The following is a 9,411-nucleotide window of genomic DNA, read 5'->3' on the forward strand; positions in this document are numbered from 1 at the left end:
CTTTCGACGAATACATTGTTGTCATGACTGTTGAGGGATCCCAGCAATCGCAACAGGGATCCCTCAACATCTAACGGTGCGACGTAACGTCGGCACTCACATTACAACACACACGTCAGTTCTATCGAAATTCATTGTTAGCAGCGTTCGTTAGTGTATTCCTGCGGATACGTGCAACGCTATACTATAACTTTTTGAGTCAGCGGAATATATATGTAATATTTATTTTAATACGATCAAACAGAGAACTTACACTGCAAGCATAAATGATGTTCGACAATCACCACTATACCACAGATGACGTTCGGCAATCGTTGACATAATACAGTTATGTAGGATCTGTACCGCGTGGCTGAAGGTCGTTGCTGCACTTTTGTAAGCGTTTGTAGGTGATAATAAAATTGACAATATCTTCACTGTTTCAAATGTCTGTTTTCGCTGTTCCTGGGTTCGATACAGTGTGTCACCTGTGGCGCATATCGGCATCCAGCTTGTGGTATGCAGGTATTTAACACCCGTGAGTGGGGGTACCATGACGTACGCGACAGCCATGTCACGTTATTTATGTCATGACATGAAAGAAGGGAATTTTTCGAGGGCTTGTTTCTTTGTTTGACACAACCTTAATGAAAACCAGCAGATAATGAAGCCAAGGAAGGTATAGGGGACGTTTTGCACAGTTTTGAAGTTTGAAGCTTATTTCAGGCAAAAGGGAAAAAAAGGAAGAAACGCACAATTTGCCTAGGGGACCGGCGAAAAGGCATAAAAGCCTGACAAAGCGCCTGCCCCCTGTAAATCCAAAACCTATCAAAATGACACAAATGCTCAGTGTGAAGTAAAGAGTCAATAATAAATTAAGCATAAATGAGTTTCTACACGCAAAGCACGTGCGTACAGGAAAACATAAACGAGCGAAAATTTGCCCAAGCAATCAAATCAATAAAGCATATATGTGTTTGACAAATGAAACAAACTGTAGAGGACATAAACAAACGCTAATGTAAGTCATGTAAAATACTTGAAGAAACTTGAAATTTCAATACACATGGCATCACAAATAAAAAGGCAACAACATCAATAAGCAATATGTGTGACCAATAGATTAAACACAGTTTAGATAACATAACCAAACGTTAGTGTGATTGACACAAAGAAAATACTTCAGGGAATGTGAAACAAAGATGATGACGGTGATTATGTTTGTGTAGATAGCAAGTGTTCCTGTATCGTCTTTTTAAAAATGCCATATGAGACGGTATTGTCAATTAGAGAAGCTACAATCGGTTTTTTGTTCAGGAAATGCGAAATCTGATACAATAGTTTTTGTGTGCCGTAATTTTTACGTGGTTTCTCATATGTATACACCCTATGCCGTAGGTTGTGACTGTGATCTCTCGGAGATGCCTGATAAAACCCTGAACGATCAGTTCGTACCTGTTTATAAATAAGCATTGCCAATTCTTTTTATGACGTTGGTTACCGTAAGTATTTTATGCTCCTTAAAGAAAGGCGCGGTATGATGCCTGAATGAAACGCCTGATATTATTTGTATAGCTTTTTTTGCAAGATGTCTATTTTATCAGTCTTTGCTTTAGTCGTATTCCCCCATACAAGAAGACAATAATGGAGATGTGAGTGAACAGCGGAGTAATATAGTTTTTAACCTTAGAGGGAGGAGTTGTCGCAATTTGCAGATTAGACCCGTGGATCTGGAAATGTTGGTATGAACGTGGTTGGTGTGTAAGGACCAGTCTAAGTGTTCTTAAAGAAGTATCACAAGAAAGTTATGCGCTGTGACACATTCAATTTTCTGCCCTTCAAAGGTTATGGTAGGCTCGCTTGCTAGAGCCTTATTGAGTGGGCGGAATAAAGCATATTTTGTTTTTTGTGTGTGTTTAGTTCTAATCTGTTACACTTAAGCCAGTCAGATAGATGCGTCAGCCACAGGTTTGCTTGTTGTTCAAGGTGATTGAGGGAATTACCGGCGAAGAATGTATTGGTGTCGTCCGCGTAGAAAACAACATCGGGTGTTAGCGGCATGTTAGTAGATCATTGATATGAATAAAAAAAAGCAAATGCCCTAAAAGTGATCCTTGTGGAACGCCACAAATGATATTACCTACGTTAGATTTAGTGTCGCCGTGACGGGAGTACTGTTGCCGATTACTTAGATAACTGTTTATAAGTTCTATAGCCTTTCCTCTAATTCCATATGAAGGGAGATTCCGTAATAAAATATGGTGCTTAACAGAGTCGAACGCTTTCTTGAATTCGAGAAAAATACCTATGGTAATTTATGTTCAAAATTGTCAAGTATTTTTTCTTTAATTTCCAGTAGCGCTGCTTCAGTTTATTTTTTCTTTTGGAAGCAATACTGTTGTATTATCACATTTTCTTGCATTAAGTAATTTGAAAGTCGTAGTTTGATAACTTGCTCAAAAACATTAGAGAATATAGGTAATAATGAGAGAGGCCTATAGTTTTAGGGCCATTTTTATTACTGGCTTTAAAGATGACAGATATTTTCGCAATCTTTAGCTCATCAGGAAAAATACCTGAAATAAGAATTGTGTTTGCGATATGTGAAAGCGTGTAAGTGTATTGTAACAATTGCGATATAGATGTTCGGTCCCCGCTCGCAGGGACCGAACCTGCAACCTTCGAATTACGCACTCGGTGCTCTTACCAACTGAGCTACAGCGGCGGTCGTCCCCTAGTCCACTTATCGTGTATTTATGTGCATGCAAACACGGGGAGTGTTGGTCAGCGCCTCTCTTAACCATATCAGCGAGCGTAGAACACTCTTTGTTTTGGCCAGGTGTGACGCCATCTGGCAAAACCAAAGAGTGTCACACACTCGCCGACACGGCTGCGAGCGGCGCCGACTAACCCTCCCAGGGTTCGCATGCACATAAATGCACAATAAGTGGACGAGGGTACGACCGCCGCTGTGGCTCAGTTGGTAAGAGCATCGGGCGCATAATCCGAATGCCGCAGTTTCGGTCACTGCCACCGGCGAGTTGCCTTTTCGTCCACTTTAGTTTCTCAGGTCTATATCACAATTGTTACAATGCACTTAAAACTGTACAATTACCGTCCCCTATATTTTCCTTGCCTTCATTATCTGCTGATTTTCGTTACGGTTATGTCATGACATGTGATTCTTGTCGGTCATACACGCATGTCCTATGACCATTTTGGCATATACAGGATTAAGAAGACGACCAAGAGAGCGCCCAGACGTAGATAGATAGATAGATAGATAGATAGATAGATAGATAGATAGATAGATAGATAGATAGATAGATAGATAGATAGATAGATAGATAGATAGATAGATAGATAGATAGATAGATAGATAGATAGATAGATAGATAGATAGATAGATAGATAGATAGATAGATAGATAGAAATGGTCAAAGCGCCTTCGGTTCGCTAAGGAATGCTTCGCATTTAGTATTCCTTGTCATTTATTGCGCCTTAACCGCCACACACTAGTCTACACTCTTGCTCGTGTTTTCTCTTGTCCTGCTTTCGTGACCTTTACCCACAGCACAATTGCGTCAAATATCTCATGCAAGAAGTACAGTAGAACAAAGCAGTTACATCAATACATTCATATACAGTCTTTAAATCGGCACTCTGACTGACTGCGTCCATTACAGATATGCGTAGAGGAGGCGACGAGGGTTCCTGCTGGCAGCAGATCAGCTGTGCTGTGCGTACGCTGTGCTGTACGCAGCTGTGTTGCTCGAAAGAAACACGACAAGTAGCGCACGCAAAGAAACAATTCCTGGCAGCAGCGGTGACATGCCGATCACCGCATAAAAGCGAATTCATTTCACGCTGAAAATGCTGTCGTCAACTTGTTCTACACCATGGCATCTATCAGCTTTATGGAAGCGGTAGATAACAAATAGAGTTCGCTTCAATCGGTTGTAACAAAATCTGCTGCCTTGTTTTTAGAGAGCAGCTCTTAGGCGAACCTTCCTGCGTTGAGCGGCATCGCCGTCGCCGTCGGTGGCGTAACCGATAGATATGAAAAAAAAATAAAATGTGAAAAATATATTCAGGATAGAATGAGATTTGAACCCTGACGCTCTGCGTGGCAGTAAAGTATTCTACCAAAGAGTCATGCTGGTGCTTGATCCTCATTTGCGAAAAGACCGCATACAGGTGTCTTGTCGGGCAAGGAATCACGTTTACATATGTAACGTAGCGTGCCAGAAGAGTTAGATAACAACCAGTCGTCGCACAATACTAATTGCGCAACGAGTATGTGGTTGAATGCTTCCCAGCAACAGCAAAGCGCTCAACGATAATTCTTCATTGTCATCAGCCACATGCAGCATCAACAAAGTGCACATAACACCTTACAGATGTGTAGCGGGTAGCTTGCTTATCTGCAGAAGGAAGGAAGGAGAAGGAGAGAAAGGAAAGGCAGATATGTTAACTAGTCTAGAAGGACCGGTATGCTACCCTACACTGGGGGAAGGGATGGGGGAGATATAAAGATAGAGAGAGAGAGAGAGAAGAAAGAAATGGCGCACTGGGAGCTGTCCTATTTCACAAAATTATAGTTTATGGCGTAGTAGATGCCTTGCATGTGTACACGTATTAGTTGCCCTAAGAGAGTTTAGAACGGGCTCTAGAAAGGCCGCTGTTGGAGCTTTCGATGGGACTGTGCTGCGCGTTCCGCGCAGGCCTGGCGTTTTAGAGCGCAGCTCTTAGGCGCCCATTCCGGCGTTGAGCGGCATCGTCGTTGGCGTCGGCGTAACCGATAGAGCGAACGAGGAAGAGAGAGAGTGAACGCGTAGCACTCGAGCGCTGGCAGTTTCTGTGGCAGCATGTAACGAATGTTACATTGCTACGACTGCGGAAAGCCAAAACTTCAAACACAGTTGGCGTTGCCCCAACACGAAGCTGCGCTCAGAATTCGCACTGAGCAGGATCATAATCGTCGGTGAACTTTTTTGTTCCGTCTGACAATTCATATTCGATATCTGCGCGGGAAACGTGCTCATGTGACGGCAACACTGAAACGCCGTTAGCCGACTAAACTAGCCCTCTATTAGTCTTCAGTGTAAATGTTGTCTGTTTACTTTGTTAAATAATGTTACTCTTGCGGCTCGCCTTGCAACATCATTTATTTCCTCTGCGTACTTTTTGTCGTACGACTTGTGACTGTTCCCAAGAGACTGCTTTTCACGATTTGTGATAATGTGATCAGCGCCAACGAAGTGTTCCTTACGCGTTCGGAGCATGGCTACTGTGGATGGCTACGCTGGGGTTCTGTTAACGCATTTCAATAGAATGAGCAAGCTCAAGCTACAACGCGAAAGACTGTAAACCCATTTGCTCCCCATAGTCATTAACTCATTTATAGCGATAGCAGCATTCTTCCGCGTTGCTTCCTCGTCTTCCCCCCGGTAAGTGGCACGTACACAATACCGGGGATTGCCCAATATTCCGCCAATTAGCGTAGAGTGAAGGCCATCTTGGTGATCCGGCCTAATGGTGATAGTCAGTATTTCTTTTCATCCTTCAACGGCACGAACCTGCTGTGGGAGACAGGCCACGTACCGGGTAAAAACATATTAATGATAACATAAAGGAAACACATGCATATATGTAGTTAGGATGATTGTCGATAAATGTATAGATGTATAAAAGAAATCTGAAATACAATTACACGAAATGAAAGGCAATAAAGTTAAGAGCATTCATTTCCTGACAAGGAAAATAGTACAGAAAAAGCGTGTTCGTGAACAGGTCCAAAGTAGCCAGCGTCCTCGCTCTAGGAGGTGCACAGGTGCAACCACGGACTTCCTAGAGTAAGGATGCTGGCTGCCTCCGACGAAGACTTCGTTGAAGTTAGTTCATTTGTTCAGTTGAATGCAGCTTAATCGCCGTCATTAACAACTGAAAACCAGACAAATTTCTCGCCACGGGAAGACAGAAAACGAAATTTGTGAAGAACAGCACCTCCGCTATGCAGCAGGCTGTCCCCTCAGTCCAGACGGCAAGTCACCTATGCTGCCCTTATCCCTCAGTATATCACTTGGAGCTGATCCGCCGAGTCATATCTGGACCCAACGTGATTGTGGAAGCTCCCGGTTAACTCTGACAACAAAGGGGTTCCTTACCTGGATCTAACTGCAGCCGCATTTCGGTCTGAACTAAATCCGGCTGCGTGTCGGGGAATGGAGCGTGCGCCTTTGAGCTTAGTAGTGCGGCACCATGGTGGGTTAGATCCATGGTGGGTTAGTAGTGCTGGGTTACCATGGTGGGTGGCGATTTCCTGAACGACGATCCATATGGTAATATTCCTGCGCTTTGAAGACCGAGACAAAACAAAGCAATCGAATATGGGTCATTCCACGCCAACTGTCCCAGCCTTGGCGCTCGACCATCTGCGATTTGAAAGAAAAAAATCGAGGACTATCCATCTGAAGCCAGAAACCTTCCGCCAAAATATTTTTGGCGAAAAAAATTTTTCAGTGCCGCAAACCCTATGTGAAGTTTTTCGGAAAGCTCGAAACTATGGCTCGGAAAATGCGTTTTTAAAAAATCTCTTCTTCATATATTAGGCTAAGACAAATTTTTCCCTACATAACGATCGTAGGCTTCTCACTTAAAATAAGTTTCACGAACGTTTAGGCTTTCGTGAAATTTTCATGCGGCCTTAAATATTGACAATATGACCCATATTGGGGATTTTTTCATAGAAAGGCGACATTCAGTGAAATGTAATATTTTGATTTAACTGATTGCCAGGAAGTTTTACTGTAGCCCAAAAATAGTTTGAGACGTATATGGCGTGAAATGTTCTGTAGAGCAGACGACAAAGTTCAAAAAAGTTGATTTTTGCACATGTTTAGTCGTAAATTTAACATTGAGGTGCTCCTAGTAAAATTATGCTAAATAGCGCATTTACTAGCAACATTAGTTGTCTACCGACTGAGAAAGTTTTATCAAATTACTTTTTGTTTTAAGGAAGAAAAAAATGTTTGAAGTTGTGGTCTGCCGATGTCTATTTTTGCTCGTGTTTTCTCTTCGAAGAAACGCGTCCAGCGGTTAGTACAACCTACATGGGCGCGAGGTTCGCCACGGAACAGCTAGACAACATAATAATCTCTGCCCGTGCTTACTTGAATGCTTTAATAGTGAGTATTGGCCTGAGTAAAAGAGAAATACGTACTCCGCTAGAGTGAATTTAACCACATGCAGCTGTCCATTGGAGGTCGGCATAGTGAGCTTACGCAACAGCGGGAAGTGACACCGAAGCGTGCAACAACCCATTGCCTGCGCAAAGGTTTAAAAGTGGCAAAAGGAACAGATTAGTTGCTTTAACAAAGGAGATCAGTTGCACTTGTGACGAACACAATCGTATATAAGCATGGGCGTGCGCAGGGTTCCCCATCAGGGGGGGGGGGATGCGAAGGTTCATCCCAGCGCACCCCCCCCATACTAAGTGAATGTACGAGGCAGGTTTTGCGCCCCCCCCCCTCCCTCTTAGGTGACAAGGGGTCAATGTATGGGGCAGAATTTGCGCCCGTCCTCTTAGGTGATTAGGGAGGGGGGCGCCCCCCTGCCCCCCCCCCGGGGGGCGCCCCCCTGCCCCCCCCCCCTTTTGTGCACACGCCTATGTATATAAGTGATGATGTTTGACCAAGAACCGTGAATTGGTGGAAAAGTACAACATGCGTTTCATATTACAGCAACTGAATTTTTCCTTAATCGTAGTGTTCTTCCCACTTTTATATCTGTGCGCAGGTAACGGAGCGTTGCACGCATCGGTGTCACTTCCCGCTGTTGCGTAAGCTCACTATGCCGACCTTCAATTGACAGCTGCATGTAGTTAAATTCACTCTAGCGGAGTTCGTATTTCTCTTTTACTCAGGCCAATACTCACTATTAAAGCATTCAAGTAAGCACGGGCAGAGATTATTATGTTGTCTAGCTGTTCCGTGGCGAACCTCGCGCCCATGTAGGTTGTACTAACCGCTGGACGCGTTTCTTCGAAGAGAAAACACGAGCAAAAATAGACATCGGCAGACCACAACTTCAAACATTTTTTTCTTCCTTAAAACAAAAAGTAATTTGATAAAAGTTTCTCAGTCGGTAGACAACTAATGTTGCTAGTAAATGCGCTATTTAGCATAATTTTACTAGGAGCACCTCATTGTTAAATTTATAATTAAACATGTGCAAAAATAAACTTTTTTGCAACTTTGTCGTCAGCTCTACAGAACATTTCACGCCATATACGTCTCAAACTATTTTTGGGCTACAGTAAAACTTCCTGGCAATCAGTTAAATCAAAATATTACATTTCACTGAATGTCGCCTTTCTATGAAAAAATCCCCAATATGGGTCATATTGTCAATATTTAAGGCCGCATGAAAATTTCACGAAAGCCTAAACGTTCGTGAAACTTATTTTAGGTGAGAAGCCTACAATCGTTACGTAGGGAAAAATTTGTCCTAGCCTAATATATGAAGAAGAGATTTTTTGAAAACGCATTTTCCGAGCCATAGTTTCGAGTATTCCGAAAAACTTCACATAGGGTTTGCGGCACTGAAAAATTTTTTTCGCCAAAAATATTTTGGCGGAAGGCTTCCGGCTTTAGATGGATAGTCCTCGATTTTTTTCATTCAAATCGCGGATGGTCGAGCGCCAAGGCTGGGACAGTTGGCGTGGAATGACCCATATTTCTTCCAAACTCTTCACGAAGCCTGTACGCACCCATTTTGATGCTTTCGAGCCACCTGTGCAAAATCTTGTGACGTATATTTTATTCGAACAATGACAAACTCTTGCATGATATCCACTGTTGTCATATATTTTTCCTTTGATGGATGAATGTCGAGTCACATGACAGTGTAAGGTCATGACAGTGTAGAGCAGCTTGGTTGGCCTTTCAGCAACTTCGAGAAGTCCGTGCGTAAAATCGTATTTCCGAGTGTATTATTCGAATCGTTAGGGAAGTGGTCCAACTGCATGTATCTAATATAAATACTCTAAAGGTGAGTCACACTGATGTTATAACCGGCTCAACGGAAGACTAGCTGTGGTAGCCTAACAGACTGGGAGTAGCGACTGTTACCGACCCCGGAGGTTGCATTTCAAAATGCAAGTACACCCATGTACTTAGGTTCAGGTGTCCAAAATTAATCTGGAGAACCCCACTAAGGCGTGCCTCATACTCATATCGTGGTTTTTGGAGTGAAAGAGAGTTCGATATGGGTGGTGCGTTTGCCGCATCGGCAGAAGTAGACACCGACGATGAATGCGATCAGTGCGTTATGTTTCGCCGACAACGGAGGAGTACACGTTGTTCCTTGAGACGCTAAATTTCCTTTTCAAGTGTGGCTAGGTGAAGTGTGGCTTTGACTTTTTCATTTCCC

This window comes from Rhipicephalus sanguineus, chromosome 3 (assembly GCF_013339695.2).
Source record: "Rhipicephalus sanguineus isolate Rsan-2018 chromosome 3, BIME_Rsan_1.4, whole genome shotgun sequence".
NCBI lineage: Eukaryota > Metazoa > Arthropoda > Arachnida > Ixodida > Ixodidae > Rhipicephalus > Rhipicephalus sanguineus.